Source organism: Hermetia illucens, chromosome 1 (genome assembly GCF_905115235.1).
Source record: "Hermetia illucens chromosome 1, iHerIll2.2.curated.20191125, whole genome shotgun sequence".
Classification (NCBI taxonomy): domain Eukaryota; kingdom Metazoa; phylum Arthropoda; class Insecta; order Diptera; family Stratiomyidae; genus Hermetia; species Hermetia illucens.
Window position 1 is genome coordinate 24,339,302 of NC_051849.1, and position 19,022 is coordinate 24,358,323.

At 43.1% G+C, this 19,022-nt stretch overlaps 1 protein-coding gene across 3 annotated transcripts in view; it reads right to left on the minus strand.

Annotated features, from left to right (window-relative positions):
- LOC119646646 (potassium voltage-gated channel subfamily H member 8) overlaps positions 1 to 19,022 on the minus strand; it is a 263,584-nt gene that overhangs the window by 190,769 nt on the left and 53,793 nt on the right. The gene's annotated exons all lie outside the window — the stretch shown is intronic.

Here is a 19,022-nt window from a genome sequence, read left to right on the forward strand (position 1 = left end):
TTTAACGTGAAGCCCAGCGACTTTACTTCCTTTGAGCACATTGGGGGCCGCGATGATTTCTCTACTGCTTTTTGGAGCAGTCCTTACCCACATATTACAATGAGTATCCATTTCACCCACAAGTGGAGAAATTTCACCGGATATGATGCGATTAAGAATGGTAGCGAAGTGTTCTTCCCACGTCATCAGTTGCTCGTCATTGTGGATTAGAAGTCGGCCGTTGTAGTCGTTCACGCGACCATCGAAAAATTTGCGACCATATGCAAACTCTTTCGTGATGTGGTACACAGTTTTGGAATCATTCCAATCTGCGACATATTCCGCTTCCCAGACCAGCGCAATAGCAAATTCTTCTTGCCATGGCGCCCACTAAGCTGATCCTGTCGGGATTTCGCTCATTATCGGAGTTGGAGCGCCTTTTGGCCACCATAACTCCCAGTGGTCGATAGAGCCTTCAACCCCTCCCGTTCGTCTATCCACTCCCACGATTCCGCAGTAAGTCAGATCTCATGACACCCTTTCAGGGCATGGCTGACGGCCTGCGCAGCATCCGTGAAAAGAACATGTTTGATGGCAACTCAATGTTCACTGATATTCTCAGGCAGGTTACGGAGGTCTGTCATCCAATCATCATCCCCTACCGTGTATCGACACTTGGATCATATAAGCGGTCAATATTGAACTTGGAAAATCGTAGTTCTTCAACCTTGTAAGAAATGGCTCACGCAACACGCAAGTGAACGTAAGCGACCATCAGATGGTGATCAATTTCGAGGATGATTTCATCGCATCTCTTTTTACACTCTACACTACCGACGTATGGTGTTGAGCAGTTGAAACCCCACTGACTTTATGGTAGACTTTGCGCTCGAACAATGTATCACCTATGACGAAGCAGTTGAAGCTGCAGATGTCCATGAACCTCACTCGATTATCTTTACGTCCGAGCAAGGTGTTGCTAGAGCCCACCTAGGCATTCAGATTGCTATCTAATGACATTTTAAGCAAGCTTCCACTGAACTACGTGTAATTGCTCGTTTGCACTGGTGCATAACACTGTAAAATTGTGGTGCTCCTTAACCTGGACCGGAAACTTGCAGTCAGAAGTCTGTCAAAAACCGACCCCCAGGTAGAGGTAACGCGGCTGGCGGTAGCTGCCAAAACTCACTCGACACCGGATGTGCGTCTGCTACCAATTGGCTTTCCAGAGTACAAAAGCACATTGCCACAAGAGGGTGAAGAGTACTCTCCAGAGTCTCACCATCTTACTCCACTTAGGCCCAGAATGCTGTCGAGGAGCGTGCGCCTAGTCCGTAAAGCATTGGTGGCAAAATGCAAACCTGGTGAACTCTGCTTGAATTCAAATTCTTGTGAGATTTTGTATCGTCCAATGTCACCTAAATAATAGCCATCGGTTTGTGCTGAATGCCCCCCCCCCCTTTTCCGCCGTAGAGCATTTTGAGTATGCTTCATATTACCGCTGGCCAGCCTGCCACTGAACCAAGCGAACGCCATGCTGCGCGATAGATACGATAGGTTAGTGATAAAAGGAGCATGTCAACAAAAAAAAAAATTGGCAAAAGACTCAAGCTTGCAATCTAGCGGAGCAAGAGGGAATGTTTGAAAGAGCTCTGCGGAGCGAAGCACATGTATATCCGTAGGGGAGTGCCTCTAGAATTGTGAGGGGACGGCTCAGAAGCAGTCATTCCTGCCGATCCTGCACTCCCCCTTGGACACCACCTTGTCGTGAATATGGAAACGAACGATATAAACTCTCCAAGTGGCAAGAAGTTACAGACTTCGAATCCACCCGCGAGCAAGAGCAATCATGCCGCGGCCGAGGCGCGGATTTTGGAGGCCTCACCACATTCATACTCGCCTATAGATAAATCTGTAGAAGGCATGCTTTCCGACTCAGTGGAAAGCTTGCATTTAGTGCCTACGGCGAAGTTAGCCAGAAAGGAAAGTACGGAAACTCTGAACTTGGGAGAAACTGGAAATCCGCCGTACTACAGCTCAAATCTACCCGCAAACAGAAGAGGAAGGCCCGGACACCGTGAACCTGGAAAGGCCCCAAGCCGACGGCAGAAGAGAGCACTGCGAAGGAAGATGAAGTACCTTGGGAATGAGGACATGGACGTGGCTGTACCACTAGGCGCGGTAACGTCCAGAGAAATCGGACGCAAGGAAGCGGAATCTCCGGCGGAAGGTGGGGATAAACTGGAAACCCCGATAATACGCGAAAGAAAGGTAAGACCAATACATCTGCTGTGGCCAACGCTTTATTGTGCTCCGCACCAGGGCTTATATCTACGCGTTTTGCGGGGATTAGGACCGGTGTGCCGGGAGGTGATCAAATCAGCGAGAGAGATCTCAATGAAGCTGGTCTCTCCCACACGAATACAAACAAAATTATCCAGGGGTTATTCTTCCAGCAAGAGAGGAACACTGACACAGAGCCCTTAAGCTCGCCCTTAGAACGGACTTCAGGTGAGCTATTCTCCTATAGACCGTTATATCTTTAAGACAGCATGGGGAAATGTTAGAACGCCTATTCTATAAGATAGATTTCCCCCGGCTATTGAGAGTCAGGGCCAGTAGTCCGGGTTCCGTGAACCGAGGTCAATCAGAGATGCCATTGAGTTGGTTACTGGATTAGCCGAGAACGCGGTTCACGGGAAAGGGAGTTCCAGCAAATATTGTCTGTTAGGACGCTAGAAGTGCATTCTATTCAGCCAAATCGATCTTAATACGAAAATCCTTGGCAGCGATTGGTATTCCAACCTTCCTCGTTGCTATTATCAATAGCTATTTAGTAGAAAGATGGATCTGGTATGATTGAGATAATGGACCCCAGGAGTGTAAAATAGGGCTCTTACTGGGCCCACTACTGTGGGCGATTCCGAGTCGATGAGCCTGTGCAATCTGAAGTCAGTCTCTCCTTTGTCGCAAACGAAAAACGTCGAAAGGGAGGGCTCTTTAAATAGATGCCAGCATCGTTTGGAGTCCTGCGGAAAAGTCCGCTCTGTCTGATTGCTACTACCAGGAAGTAGCTGGATAGACAGCATGGAAAGGTTGGTAATAATCCCACCCAGTTTATCACGGGGCCAGTAGGATATTGCAAGTACCTCCATAGGTTTAAATTGGATAATTCGCCCACCCCGGACGGAGGCCCCGAACACCCAGGGCAAGTATTCTTCCACTAATCAACTCCATGATCGTTTCAATCTAAGGTGATTTGAATAAAGAAGAAAAAGAAACGCGGAAGAGGTGAAGAAGGCGCGGTTACGAACGTCGCATATAGAAGATAGGGGAAATAGCTAAAGTGAGCTAACTTCGCCCCGTGATTTCATACCCTATGGGGGTTCTGCGGAGCGTGGCCGGAATCGGAGTAGTTTCTGCGGGTAAAAATCCTTCACTTTGTTGTGTCCAGGCTGGAGCCTTTGGAAGATTTCCATCTCCTTACTAAATTTCGATAATTATTTAGCTCAGATTGTTCGGAGAAATTGTTACATCGTCAGATCATTATCTTCTCGACGCGATGGCCAGTAAAGAAGTCATCGACATCACTGTGGGATCCCCTGACATTGCGGCTCTTGTCGGGGAGTGGAGAGTATCAAACGATATCACATTCTCGGGTCACAGGCCCACTTCATTTCGGAATCCACGTAAGACAGATTGGCCGACGTGCGAAACTGCACTAAGCGCCCGAGTTACGATCAATGGGTGATGCATCAAATCAAATTGAGAAAACAACCCACATGATCACAACCAGCATGTGAGAAGGTTTAGAAGAGAGCTGTCCACTCATGATGCCAAAGAAGGATAAAATAGCATGGTGGAACTCGGATCTGGCGAAACAGAAGAGAACGACAACGGTGCTCCTCAACCGAGCTCTAAAATCTAATTCAGCCGCTTGCTAGATTCAATACAAAGAGACTCAAAACGCTCTAAAGAAAAGCACAAGGTTGGCGAAACGATCATTATGGAGAGCAGACGAGCCGCGGCTACCCCACTAAACTGCTCCCCTTAATCTACTGGTGATCCCGATATGGTCGATCTGATTAGATGTTCGCTGCCATTCAGTCGAAACCCAACTGACCTTGTGTAAGCATTGTGCTCTAAAAGTCTGGGAACAGTTATGGGTAAGTGAAAATTGCATTAATTTACGGTTAAGACTATGCTTTCCCATCACTTACCCGAACATGATTTTATCATAGCCCCACTTGGCAAAAAGATCACCCCTCCCGATCACTTATAGAAAGCGTCTCTTCCCACTACATTCGAAATCTCCGTTGTGGAGTAGTGCTGCATAACTGTAATACTTTCTATCATGGAGCAGAATCTTGCTTTTCAGATCCGAAGATCCGAAACCGGTTCCCAGGTTATGAAGGCGCAGTTTGTGGTAACCGACAGCAACAGTCCAATATTTACTACCCCTACACTCCAAAGCACACAAGTGCAGTGCTGTAAGAGAAGGCGGTGTTTTTTTACAGCCACATTTTATAATTTTGGTCAAGTTAAACAAATTGAGCATTCTGAGGGCCTTCGTTATCATTCAAGAAGATTGTAGGTATATTCCAGAAATCAAACATAGGCTCCCCATTTTTTTTGTAGGGTAGGTAAATGCATTTATGCACACAGTTTTGGACTCCCGGTTCGGTACGTCGTCGGACTACCAACTAAACACCACTCCATCCTCAGAGAGCTAGCCTGGAACCGTGTATCATATTACTTTGGGCTTGTCCCCGAACTCTCCGCCTTGGGGAGCGTTCTAATCAGGGAATTCCTTGCACTAACGTCTAGTCTAGTGTGGCGAGAATGTCTTTCCATCTTACGGAATTAAAGGTGTTTCTGACGTCAAGCCTTACGAGGACCACCACTCGACGAGTTCGGCGGCTGTGCGCCTCCGCTCGTCAAACGGCATCCATAACTTGCATAATAGCACCAACTGTGGACCTCTCTGCTCTAAAACCAAACTGCCGGGGAGATAAATCTCCGACAGCGCGTATCGCTTCAGCGAGTCTACTTCTGATGAGCTTTTCGAGCACTTTTCCAGCTCTGTCGAGCGTATATAGTGGGCGGGATGAAGACAGCAACTCGGGGTCGTCTTTCCCTTTGTGGATCAGCGCAAGTCGCGCCACCTTCCAACGAGCAGGGAAAGTGCCCTCTTTCATGCAAGCGTTGAATCCGCCGAGCAGTAGGTCTGGTCGGTGTTGGAATTCCATTTTGTATACCTCTGCTAGAATACCATCGGGTCCTGGTGCTTTCTTGCTTTTCATAGAGAAGACTGCCTGTTCCATCTCTTCTATAGAGAAAAGTGCACAGTTCTCTGCGCTCTCTGCGCCGACGTCATCATCCTTTACCGGGTGCGCAAGGAATAGTGCCCTTACGATGTGGTCCATCTGCTTGGGCTGAAGTGAACAGCGCTCCGCAGAGCCCCGATTTTTCGGGTTACCAGTTTGAAACCGAGTCCCCACAGATCCGCGTTCACCTCGTCGATCCTGCCAGCAGCGAGCTTTGCTCTTGTTTATGGCGCTGCGGAATCTCCTTTTGGCTGATTTGTACTCCGTCACTATCATCCCGATCGCTTAGACGTGGCGTTAAGCGGCGAGGCCTGTGACACTCCTTCTGGAGCTCTGCGATTTTCTCGGTCCACCAATATATAGAAGGCTTGCCACGTCTCAATGCCCTCCTGCACATGGAGGCTCCGTAGGTCGTCGTTCAGGTTCATAACTGAATTTGCGGCAGTGTCGGCTGCAGCACCACCGCCTCCAGGAGTACTTCCAGCGCAGCCCTACCTACTCTAAGAGTTTCGACAAACCTCCCGGTGTTCACTTTCGCGACGTTCCATGCACAGAAAGGGCGCCGGGGTGGCGTACACCGAGAGTTTGTGTATAACACTTCGAAGCCAATGCTCAAAGGACCATTAGGAAAAGTAAAAGCCGTTGTTTCAAGCAGGTCTGTAAAGAAGCAGATTCCGAACAATGGGGATACATATCCCGTTTGACTATTTCCACAGTTTGTTCGGAGAAATTGTAACATTATTGTTTTCCCACATCAGGAGAGCATTATCTGGACGGCGCAACATTTATGATGGCTCTCGAAGATCTTCCACCAACAACCGAGGAAGAATTGAAGATAAAGCAGCCCCCAAATCGAATCTGCGATGAAATACTTAACTCGAGAAGGAAATCCTCCCCTATTGGAGCACTGTGCTCTGTTAAGTAAACCTTCCAGTAGTAAACTGAAACCCGTATCAGATTAACCCGGATGACATTTAGGAGAACACCTCGACTTTCAGACAAAGGTGCTGTTTGAAGTTGAAGGAAATATAGACCTCGATGTAGATGAGGCTTCTCCTTGTGAGAGAGAAGGATAATGCTGATGACTGCAGTAATAAACATGAACAATTTTTAGATTTACCAATAATATCAAGATAGTCCATCCCCCTCTCAAAATAAACTTCCTGTTGAATTTTAATAATAATGTTGTGCTTATCATGAACATTCCTAAACTTCAATTATCTTCCACCTAAGCAAATTCCGTACTCTGAATCTTGCAAATATCATTCAGAATAATGCGGCGGGTACCCGTATTAAACCCATCCAATTACAGGCCAACATGATGACATCGAAATAAAGGAGAGCTTATTTCATGTGAAAAGCCCTCTAGGAGTCGACAGACAGGACATACCGCAAGCCGAAATAATCTAGTGCATAGAAATAATAGCTTTGTCTGATGTGGCACATAAACAACGGAGAACATACCGGCGAACCGAGTAGATGAATTTTGCAGGATCATTTACTCTAGTTAATGACATCTCCGAGAACCAAACAGAAAAAGTAGATTTTTCCCGTTCTCTGTGCCCGAAATAGGAAAAACATCTACGATTCTACCAAGGCTGTCGTTCCTAATGAGATTCACATTTAGAGCAGAAGGGATTCGAAAGATGGCATGGATTCGTGTTTTCGTCCTTCTGATTGTGACGTTACGTCGCACTTTCTCGATAATGGGGTGGCTTTGAATAACAGAGCGAAGTCGTTTAGTGTCATTGACGACTTACTGAACTCATTCTCCAAATTGAACTTGACATATATTTTCCTGATAGCAATAAAGGAAATCAGAAAGGATTACTTGCTTTTGTTTGTCGGAAAAGCTGATGAAATGCGAAGAAACGTAAAAATTGCCACTAATACTTGGCTCCGGAAATTTTCCACTCATATGCACTTGGAGTCGACACTTGAAATGCCACACATTTTCCAAACAAAACGCGGCACGTTTCAATATCCTGTTGGACTAGCTCAAATCGACCATGGAAAACTTCGCACAAATAGTTGTTTTCGAAAAGTCGCCACCTAACTAGGGACAACAATCTGCAACAATATCAAAGGAAATTTCATAATATTTTCCTCATAAACAAAATCACTCCTCTATCACCCACATGAAGTGAGAAAGAAAAGTTAATAAAGCGGAAAAATTGCTTTTGATTTCCCGCAATTCAGGAGCTTTGGCCCGTTGCCAACTTGCTGAGGGTGTTCGGCTCGTGTGATCTTCATGCTCCAGAATACATACGTCCGCATGGAACATACATAGTTGGCTCTATTTATGCGAAATTGTGATGAATTGGAAAAACGCCGAGTAAAATGGACGCTTAGCGTAAAATTTATGCATATTCGCATGAGCATTGGACGTGATTACCATAACATGGGCCACTTGCGGTGAAAATTATCAATGAAAGTGGTGGAATATTTTTGGCAACGGGTTGCTGATTGCATGGTGCCAGCTCTTGGAGATTGTGGGGAAGCACATGATCGAATCGAATAATTTCAGAGTAAACAGTTTTTGGATAAAGAAATTGCATTAAGCATATCGTTGGGTGTTTGGTTCACACCTCCTGGCCGAGCTTCCGAGGTGTTAAGTCATTGCCACATCATTCCGTCTTCATTCAAAAAATTGGCGTTGATTTTTGGGAGGCGGGGAGAAGGTTTCCAGTCTTCAACATTCAACAACTGTATTTCAGTAGTCAGAAACTTGGCTACTATGGTACAAAGGATATGAATGGAGCAGAAATTAGATCCATACCGCATCCTTTTTGGGAGAGGCCCTGGCTTGGAAGGCCACCCGCGAAGACAACGACGACCGACAGTAGTTGACGTTTGTCGCGAGATTCGGAAATGATTGCTGATAGTTGCCCTATTGCGCCAAATTCCTTTAATCCAAAGCGTGAGAACAAAAAGAACCGGACCGAAACGTTTAAATGAGCTGTGTCAGTTTATTAAAGGAAGGCGGAAGATCCATCAAAACATCTGGCCTTTGAGAAGGTCCATTAGGTTGCCTTATATTAAGACACTAGAACCATTCAACCTTCAAGTAACAAAGTCATCTCGGAAACGCGATGCATTAAACGAAAAAGCGGGCAAACGAAGCAGAGAAGGTGCACAGAGGGCCCTGGAGACCCCAGCAAACTGCGAAAAAAAAAGCAGGGCATCTTCACCGAGGAAAGCTGAGTTAGCGAAAATACCCATAAAAGTTGGTGTTTTTTCGACTACGAGCTAAGTGCCTGAAAAAGTGGAACAAACTAAGAACCCTAACCCAAAGAATGGATAAGGGTTAACAACAAAAAAGGAAAAAGGACAGGAGAACGCAATCTATAATTATTTCCAAGAATGAGGATATGTTCCACACATATATCCTTGGAAAAACTCTGCTAACTTATTTACATAGCATGTTGGTCCCAAGCTCAGATAAGGAGGAGGGAGGAGGGTTTCAGGCAACCTACTTTGCATTATCCTCAGTAAAGCAAAAATAAAATGCTGAGACCGGGAAAAAGTGATAAACAAACTATAATTGGATCTCTCTTCGTGACAGGGGCCGCGATAGGTCGAGCTAAAAAACACATCAATGTCGTTAAAAGTAAAATAATATGTTGAGAGATCCTAAGGCTCGGATTAATGGTAGGGCGTTCCCCTTAGTCAACGCAACAGAATGGTCCCGGTCCTGTCGAGAAATGGGTAAGGGTTCTTGACGTATAGATGGCATCAAGAGACAAGTAAATTAGTCCAAACAAATCAAATACGTGTCAGCAGGCTAAATATAGACACCCTAACTGGAAAAACCGAGGAAACTGCAAGAGGTGATCTGGTGTAAAAGCTGCGAAATAGAACGCGAACACGGCCAAAATGGCTATAAACTTCTCTATTTTGGTAGCCCATAGCCCAGCACTGTATTGAATGATACGGTGCTGGCATTGTCACCTCAGAGGGTTTTCGTGATGAAAACAAAGAAGTCGACCGATTCAATGACCGACTGATATTCACTTCTTCACCACATCCACACTGCGAACAGGTCCACCTGATGCCGACAAGGACTTTTTTTTCAAACAATCCAATAACTGGTCACTTTCCCTTAAATTTCATGGTTCAATTTCAATTAAACAATTTCAAATTCTAACTTTTTCATAAATTTCCAGAACTGATATGGCCAACCGGTCGTTGACTTTCATAAACTTGTCCATTTTGCACATTATTGGGTTTAAGTAGGCGATTGATTGTGGCTAAGAGGAATGAACTGTGCATATTTCAACAAAACAATATACGTTGCTGTTGACGCTGAGCCGACATAGACTTTTAAGTTGAATGCCATGGACCGGGAACGAAATTAGCGGGATCGAGACCGGCTGTTCGATTGACAGCAGAAGAGCTGAACCGGGCAGTTGTTTGGAGGCCACTGTAGAGGTGAGTAGTGTTAAGTTCAAAAGTTCAAAATAACTCTCGCAGTGTCCTGTTTAGAAGGTTGAAATCGTGTTCACTACAGTTCCCCGTACCGAGTTGAAATTTTGATTTGCTTCAATTAGATGAATATTTAGTAAAAGTAGTTCGAATATGTTTCTGGCTTCAGGACGACCTATGATTTTCGTTTGCTGCTGTTCTTCTTCGTCGTGTGAGGATGGGACGAAAATCTGATAAGCGCACTCCTTTCTTGTAAGGAAAGCTAGATTTGTGGCAAATTGGTCTGTGTGGGAGCTTCGGACAGGAAAGAAGCTAGAGTGTACGCAAATAGGTGGTAGGTATGGTCAATAATTTAAATTTTAAAAGGCGACTTTAATTTGACATTTTGCTTTTGAACTGCGCGGCTGACCGATGAATGGATACGTTTTCCACGACCCGGGTTCTTTTTGTTCTTCAAGTATGCAGAAACATCAATGCTAGTGCACTGACGAAATATTAAGCTTGAAAATATACGAGCCGTGGCTGGGGAAGAGTGAAATTATTTCGAAATATCTCCGCGTAAACGTCGATCGGCGATCGTGCGACCGAATATAAAGGACAATCGATGGCGTCTTGCGGTAATGGAGACGAAGATGTTGCATTGGATTAGTGGGGTAACACGGGTTTGACATTCTGCCAACTGAGCACATCCGCGATCGAAATAGGGTTACAGCAATCATAGAAAAATTTCGAGAGAGGCGTTTCCAATGGAGAGAGAGAATTCACTTGCCAAGAAATTGCTTCAAGCATTAACTCAACCTGGAGGAAGTGGCGTTTCACAACTGGTGTTCTTTGTGATCGACGTATCAACGAATGTCTGAAATCTAAAATTTATCGCAATGTCGTCTGCCCTGTCGCTCTCTATGGTTCTGAGTGTTGGTCGACTATAAAAGACAATGAACGGCGTCTCGCGGTAATGGAGACGAAGATGTTACGTTGGACTAGTGGTGTGACATGTTTTGATCACATCCGAAATGAGGATATCTGCGATCGTTATGGAATTGCACCGATCGTAGAAAAGTTGCGAGAGAGGCGTCTTCGATGGTATGGCCACTCAATTCGTGCTAACGAGAATTCACTTACCAAGATTAGGCTGAACATCGAAGTCAATGGTAAGCGACTAAAAGGCAGACCGAAACAACGGTGGCCTGATACGCTGAATGGGGATTTGAAAGCCTCGCAATTGCATCCAGAATAGGCCATTGATAGAAAACCACGCAAAGAAAATGAAGAAGATGTCCATAGATCAAATTCAATAGCTCAGGATCCAAAAAATTGATCATTCGACCCCATTGAAGCCATCAATAGGACAGCCTTCCATAATACCTATAAGGGGGAATGAATGCCGCAATAATCGCATCGAACATCGGATCGCATCGCATCCTGGAAATGAAGCATCGGCAAATGATCTTCACCACCACCTGAAGAACATTATCATTGATACAGTCACAAACATACTTGACCCTAGTGGCAAGAAAGGTGGAACGGCTGGTTCGATGATGAAGGTTAGCCAGCAACGGAACGAAGGAATGCCCCATATCGAGTAATGTTGCATTTTCAAAGAAACGGGCAAGCGCGGAGATGATTAACTGCTCAACGACCAGAACATCGTCGAGTTGGAGGTCCCGGCAATTGAAGACCGCGGACAAATACTGCCACCACCAATTATAGAAGAAACAGTCCGTGCAATTCATCGGCTCAAAAAGTATAAGTCGCCAAAAGGCTACCAATTAATTACCAATTGTGGGATTGCGAATGCGAACACCTGACGACTTGCAACGAGGCATTATCAGTACCAAAATAAAACAAGTCGGAATACCGGAAGCTCGCGCTTCGGGTATAAAGGTTTTGTGTTCATCTTATGTAAGAGACGCACATTTCTCTGTCCGTATATAGCTACAAATCCAACATAATCCTTCATATTTTTCCAAACTACGAGACATACGTACATATTAGAGCCATAGATATCACGCTCACCCTAAACAAACAAACTGCCTATTACCTGCTGTACACATATATGCACGTATCTAAATTTATCGTACCCATATTTCCGATTTACGTCTTATATCTATCTGAATTAGGCACTAGCCGCAAAGTTCATTAGCACGCATATATTATATACCTACATATACACATGTCTGGTTGACAAATAACTAAAAAACTAAAACAAAATAATTGTCTGCGACCCAATTCATAAGAATTCATTTCGTTGTGGTATTGACGAATTGATATGTGATGATGACGTCATGCAGGTTGTAGAGTGCACGAAATTCACAAAAAATTGTAAAGTTTCACCCCCAATAACTTTGTTAATAATAGTTGGATTTTCTTCAAACTTGACCAAACTGTGCATTATATTCTTCGTTACACTCATGCCAAATTTTGTACTTCTGGGATGAACATAAGGGGGGGTGCCGGGTAAATTTCTAAAATGTGGAAATATACTATTATTAACTTTATTTGTGCAGATATCGGAACCGGATATATTTTGAGGCCTAGATTTCGTAGAGGTGCACCACTGTGATTTTTTCCAGATTTTTCGGTTGGATAGGTTCTGAGAACGAGACCTGTTACACTTTTTGTGGGTCATATTTTCAACCCTTACTCCCCTATGTTTCATCTAATATCAAATATTGAACCAGATTCGAAAAGTACTAATTGAGACCTTTCATTTGATACCCTACTTGGCTACATTCTGTGAAAAAAAAATTTGCACCCTCCATTCACATGTACGGAGAGCCCCCCCTTAAACTTAACGCAAGATGGCGCCACTTACTACATGTAAAGGGATCACCAGATTACATACTCTCACCAATTTTCGTGACAATCGGTCTCGCCGTTTCCGAATAAATCGGGTGTGACAGACAGACAGACAGACAGACAGACAGACAGACAGACAGACAGACGGACAGACGGACAGACAGACACCGTCACCATTCTAATAAGGTTTTGTTTCACACAAAACCTTAAAAAGGGAGACATCACGCAGTGCAGCAATTATAGAGATATCACGTTGCTGAGTACCATCTATAAAATATTTTCCGCTACCTTGCTAAGTCAGATAGTCTCATACGCCCAAAATGTCACTGGCCCATACCAAAGAGGCTTCACTCCAGGCAAATCAGCAGCATCAGATTTTTTCTCTGCGGCAAGCGATGGAAAAACTGCTGGAATATGGACATCAATTGCACCACCTTTTCAACGAATTTAAGGCGGCACATGATAGCATAGCCAGGGTAAAACTGTACAAGGCTATATCAGAATTTGGTATCTCGAAGCAATTGATAAGACTGATTAGGCTGATCCTGACCAACGTGCGAGGCTAGATAAAAGCAGTAGGATCCCTCTCGAGATCGTTCAACATCAATAACGGTCTAAGCCATGGGGATGCGTCCTCTTTAACCTGGTCCTGGAAAAAAGGATTCGTGATGCTGCGGTAAATGCGGGGCCACGATTCACTATAAGTCCACTCAACTACTGGCCAATGTTGACGATATCGACATCATCCGAGGAGCAACCCCACACTTACAAATTGCGTTCATCCATATCGAGCAGGCAGCGATCATCAGCACAAAAACCAACCAACCAACAAGATCAAATCACACTGGTCAAACGAAAATAATAAAGATGGGAGACTACAACTTTGATATCGTTGATAACGGAAATCACAACCGATAACAGCTGCGCCAATGAAATTCGCAGCCAACAGATGAATCGAGTGTGCTGAAAGGACCCTTCCCACAACTTCCTTAGCCTAGCTAGCACAGAGGCATGCAAGCAAGTGTCGATGGGACGCTTCGATGATGCTTTAAAATTTTGCGGGAGGACTTCATCATCAATTTTTCCTTTTAGAATTCTGGGATAACTCTTCCCTCTTGGTAGTTTCAGCAGTTCATTTTATCATTACAGGTCTCGACAAGTACTTTTTGAAGGTGGTCTTAGTTTGACATTAATTGAAAAGTCGAGAGTGCGGGAAATTGATCATTTATCTGACGTGGCCATTTTGAGAAATTACCCAAACGAAAAATTAGAAAATCACTCCATAGGACATCCAGACCTTAGAATGCCTTCCATAACGATGTCTGCTAATAATACTGTACTACTGTTTTTTCCCTTCATTCTACAATCATCAAATTAGATCATTTTAAAGCAATCCAAAGCGCTGAATATCAACATCACACTAAAGTGAGTAGTCTGACATGCTAAGTCATCATCATCAACGGCACAACAACCGGTATCCGGTCTAGGCCTGCCTTAATAAGGAACTCCAGACATCCCGGTTTTGCGCCGAGGTCCACCAATTCGATATCCCTAAAAGCTATCTGGCGTCCTGACCTACGCCATCACTTCATCTCAGACAGGGTCTGCCTCGTCTTCTGTTTCTACCATAGATATTTCCCTTATAGACTTTCCGGGCTGAATCATCTTCATCCATACGGATTAAGTGACCCGCCCACCGTAACCTATTGAGCCGGATTTTATTCACAACCGGACGGTCATGATATCGCTCATAGATTTCGTCGTTATGTAGGCTACGGAATCGTCGGTGTATGCATCATGCCAAAAATTCTTCAGAGGATTCTTCTCTCCAACGCGGCCAAGAGTTCACAATATTTCTTGCTAGGAACCCAAGTCTCCGAGGAATACATGAGGACTGTCAAGATCGTTGTCTTGTACAGAGAAAGAGAGAGAAAGAGAGATATTTCGATCGGAAAAGTTTTTGTAAGCTGAAATAGGCTCTGTTGGCTGCCAACAACCGTGCGCGGATTTCATCATCGTAGCTGTGATCGGTTGCTATTTCCGACCCTAGATAGGAGAAATTATCAACGGTCTCAAAGTTGTAGTCTCCTATCTTTATTCTTCCCCTTTGACCAGTGCGGTTTGATCTTGTTGGTTGGTTAATGGTTGGTTAATTTTTATTCAAAACTCTACAACCTTGAAATTTCCCCAACCCTTAATACCGTTTAATAACTATAGAATTATATACTTTCGAAAGTTAAAATGGTCTCTAATCCTTTATTTCTGTATAATTATAATAGCATGGCAACGTCATGTTATTTTGCAAGTTAGCATTCAAGCGAATGAATTTCACCTAACGGATTGATATGGGCAATGAGGAAATTGCAATACGTTTCCGTTTCCAAAGTTATGAACGCACATGGAAATATTTGCATTCCGGCAAACGCAACCTGTATTTTTGTTTTTGTGTGCGGATAATAAATCTTCAATTGATTTTTAGGAGTCAAAGAATGCTCGGAAAAACGAATAAAATTAAAGTAGAATTAGCGGATTAGGCGGGTCCCCGTAATGGCCATATGGAGGGAGCGAGGACATCATGAAGTATAGAGAGATGAAGTGAAACCACCGGATGAAGCAATAACCACTTTACTATTCCCATCCCTACCTTGATAAAGCGATTTAACTATTATCATTATTGTATTCGCAGAACAACACCCTTAAAGGGCTTTGAATAAGCAAGGGTAGTGTTTAAACTTTCCGCGGTATACGTTTATCAGGATCCGAATTTCATGGTCAAATCGTCCCAAATAGACGTAGAACTAGATCGAAGTGGTGAAGTGAACTCTCAAAGATAACGTCAATTGTCGATTGAAACTGGAAGGGCTTTTCAAGGGCAGCATCTATTATATATACATATAATTTATTCATCCATTTAGTTGTTAAGGAATATTGAAACTTTATTAAAAATGTATATTTGAATTTATAAATATGAAAATGTTCATCCATGATCCATATGTAAATCAAATCCAAAATTCTTCATACTTGAAAAAGCTCCAGACTGCCAATGCCAATAATTCATGTTTTACCTCACCGAATGGCTTTGTCACAAATAATACTAAAATCAATTTCAAATGTTGCGGTAAATTATAATCTTCCTTGAAAACAAGATAAACTTTTCTTTGTTCAATTATGATATGAGCACCATACTCAATCTGCTATCAAACAAGTTCTAATTCCAATCTTAATGAAGGATTAGGAATTTATATTGAATTAAATTTGACTCTGATTCTGAAGTCAAAATTCGATCTGGCACGGGCAGGTAGGCAGCTTGAGCATTCCAAGTTCAAATAATTAATTTGAAGGACCCACCTTTACCAATCATTTCGTTGGAACAACTTAAAGGGTATTGGTTACGCAAACCTATCAGGAATGATGGGTAGTACGCATTACTTGAAAATCAACTTGATACTATCTAATTAAAACCCCTTTTGAGATCAAATAACAATAGACGTCACATAGGGTCTCCTACCACTTCCATCTCTCGTTTCAAGCTCCTTTTCAGCTTAATCACTAGAGCACGATTTAAACTGGCTCCTTCCAACAGGGGAGGAATTATTAATGGCAATAACTGAATCCGAGTTCACCGAAACATGTGGCGACATCTCTGCTACCAAATAATTCGGTTGCCTTGGAAAACAATCAAAATCCAACAACGTATCAACGATTTTAGTTGCCAGGATCCTTCCGCATTTATAGTTCTCTTTCTGAGAATTTCAGTAAACCGAATATGTCCTTCGCAACACAAAATTTATTTAGCCCATTTCGGTGATTGAGCGACTTCATGAAATCAATATGAAATTCAAGAAGTAAATCCCACCTGAGCCGTTTCAATTCGGTAGTGCCCAATGCCAGGAGAGGCTCCAGGGTAATGGTGAAATTTATGGGGGAGAAACAGGGAAGATTGGCCATTGATATTGTCGAGTATATCAAAGTTGAATCAAGCTTGCCATTGAGAAGTTTTATAGGAGAGAAATGCGATGGTATTATAATGATGATGGGGCTAGGATGGAATTGACTTGGTCTAGCGAATCCTGTCTGAACATCAACATGAATAAATCTTAATATCATTCTCTTCTTGACTTTTTAGGCATAAGTTTCAGAAATGGATGGAATTTTAATCAGACAATGAGTTTGCATAATAATTGGGTGCCACAAATGAGAAAACATCTATTTTTGATGTCGCGTATCAGTTGAAGCAGGGTTTTGTCTAGAAAATAATGAGCTATTTTTCGTTAATTTGTTTGGAAGGATTTGTTAAGTTCAGTCATTGAACTCAGTGGATTCAACTGAAGGAGACTATCTCATGAACCCCATCTGGGTAAGGTAAATTTAAATATTATTCTACCTACAGCCCCTTGGTTTCAATAATAAAATAGTTATCCCTTTCCCTGGAAAAGCCTTATTTCATTATCAATTCAACATTTAAATCATAGACTTGGCAATGAAATAATCTCAACTATACCGATATCCTTGAATTCGTTACCCAATCAAAAGATCCTATAGGGATTCCATCTTGTTGAGCTACTATAAAATCTAATGTGAGATATAAAATTAGGTGCCGCACACTAAAGAGTAACACTTATAAAAGCAAAGAAGTGCAACCATCCCGGGTGGTACCGTCCTCTATCCATTATAATATTGCACTAATTTTCTGTTAGAACTGCTTTTTTCTGCAAAGTATCCCTAACCCAAGAAGACTGCACACAGGGGATTCATCTCCAGGCGCATTGCTTGCATTTTTATGATGAAAGAAAAGCATTGCACATGTTTGACATTCTTCGATCACTTGCGTGCAAAAAATTGTAGCATTTATTCTGATGATTGCGAGCACATAGTTGGGAGCCCAGCTGTCTATAGCCCCATATGGGATGGAAAAAACACACAAGAAAACCATCTAGATGTCATCGACACACTAAAACATAAACAACAAGGGCCACGGGCCCATACTTACCCCGAAAATACGCAATGACATTCCGTGTAATGAAAACCTGATCAGCTTTTCCTGTATGTAGTTTTCATGCTCTGAACTAATTTTGTCTTAGAATTGAGGGAGTTTTGAGCGCACATCCACCTGATGACGGACTAAATCAAATGGAGGTAAATTGTTTTGCGATTGTTTTGGTCCGTGGACCGCCACCCAATTTAGATCAGAGCAGAGGCAACTCATTAGATAACTGGTTCTCGAAATACTGGTATATAGGGACATTAAAAGAGAAGTGCACCCAAAGAAAGTTCTTGGGTGTGACCTCATCACGGGAGAAATGTAGAATGAATTTGCTGGGACCGCGGTCACTCATATGACCCTAACATTCTGCAGATCGTTTATTACTCCAAAGGTTGGCAGATTTAAAACAATCTAATGATTCTTAAATGTGAAAAGGATTAGAAGGATATTTTCGACAGGTTCATAAGTCTAATATTAAACATCTCAATGGTGTTAAAAAAATTGATAGTATAAAAAATTACACCGTATCTAGTGAGAACCCAAATGATTCCTCCAAAAAAAAATGGCTTTTCACATTATCTTGTCTCTCGCGATAAGAAATCTTTTGACAAACTGTTTTCAATAGAGTTGTATGAAATTTTGGAAAGACAAAAGATTAACATTTGGAAATTACAACATAAAAACTGGAGTTCCTCAAGGCAACACCTTTGAACGGCACTTCTACCTCATCTACGTTTTAGATCTATCAATTGACCCTAATTTGACAACCTCTACGATTGTGAATGATACTTTTACTTTAAGTATCTACTACAATCATTGGATAGCATTACATTCCATCCAACTACGACAAATTGCAAAATGGTTTGCAAATTCTCGCTAGTGAGGAGAACTGTGAGTCAGAGCCTTGCTCGGAGGGTTTGCGGCCACCCCAACTCTGCGAGACTATCAAATCGGTAATTACGGAGTATAAGATCGGCTGGGCTATAAACAGCTTCTCCGCATATAAATCTCCGGGCCCAGATGATTTAACCCCGGTTATGCTACAGAAGCAACAGGAAAGGGTTGTGCCGTGGCTTGTTGAGATTTACCGGAGCTTACAGAAACCGCTGTCTGCGAGTTAATTGGCACGGTTAAGTGGTCCCAGCATGCCTACCTCAAAGGAAAATCCACAGAAACCGCCCTCCACGAGGTAATTGGCACAATTGAGCGGTCACTGCAGTACAAGCAGTATACCCTAGTTGCCTTCTTGGATACAGAGGGAGCTATCAACAACGCTAGTATCAACGCCATTAAGGAAGTCTTGACTAGTATTAGATTGGAGGGGTATCTTACGCATTGCGTTATATTCATGCTAAGTACCAGGATAATCCAGTTGGATCTGGGAGGGAACCAGTTGACCAGAGCTGTAAACAGAAGCACGCCCCAGGGTGGCGCCATCTCTCCGGTGCTCTGGTTAATAATGATGGACGAAATTTTACGAATATTGGACAAGGAGTGGGGTGTAGGTA